Source organism: Lipotes vexillifer, unplaced genomic scaffold (assembly GCF_000442215.2).
Source record: "Lipotes vexillifer unplaced genomic scaffold, Lipotes_vexillifer_v1.1 scaffold28, whole genome shotgun sequence".
Classification (NCBI taxonomy): domain Eukaryota; kingdom Metazoa; phylum Chordata; class Mammalia; order Artiodactyla; family Lipotidae; genus Lipotes; species Lipotes vexillifer.
In genome coordinates this window covers 338,180-338,856 of record NW_006793929.1, presented here as the reverse complement: position 1 = coordinate 338,856, position 677 = coordinate 338,180, and positions in this window count along the sequence as shown.

Genomic DNA, 677 nt, shown 5'->3' with positions numbered 1-677 from the left:
CTTCTTGCTTTGTCACATTCAGCTCCAAAGTGGTTGCTGAAACATTAACACAAAGCAGATATGTCATCAGGACCCCCCAGGAAGTAACTGCAAACCCAGCTGGTATGGGAGGGCTACTCCCCCAGGCAAGCCCTGGCACACGTGCCCTCCTCCATTTCTCTCACAGTTCCTGCCACACTGTGTTTTAGTTGGATCTCTCCGGGCTAGCTGTCTGAACCAGAAGCACAAACAAGGTCTTTTACTCCTTTGTATATGCTGCATGCTGAGAGCTGCTCAAAGGTTTTTTTTGTTTGTTTGTTTTGTTTTGCTTTTTGCCACACCTCGTGGTTTGCAGGATCTTAGTTCCCCGACCAGGGACTGAACCTGGGCCCCCAGCAGAGGAAGCATGACGTCCTAACCACTGGACCGCCAGGGAATTCCCAAGGGCTGCTCAAAGTTAAGCGCTGATTCAGCAAATGAATGAATGAATGAATGGCCAAGTTGGTATCCCATGTAAGAAAGCTAAAACCCTCATGATTCTCTTTAATGATGCAATGTCATTCCTAACTCTGGCTTTCTCATTTACCCTATGTTAATCTTATAATTTTGCACATGTTTTAGTAACTCCCCAAAATCTTGTTTTAAAACAAAGTATAAAAAACCTAAGTACTTGACATTTATAAAACCTTTACAATGTG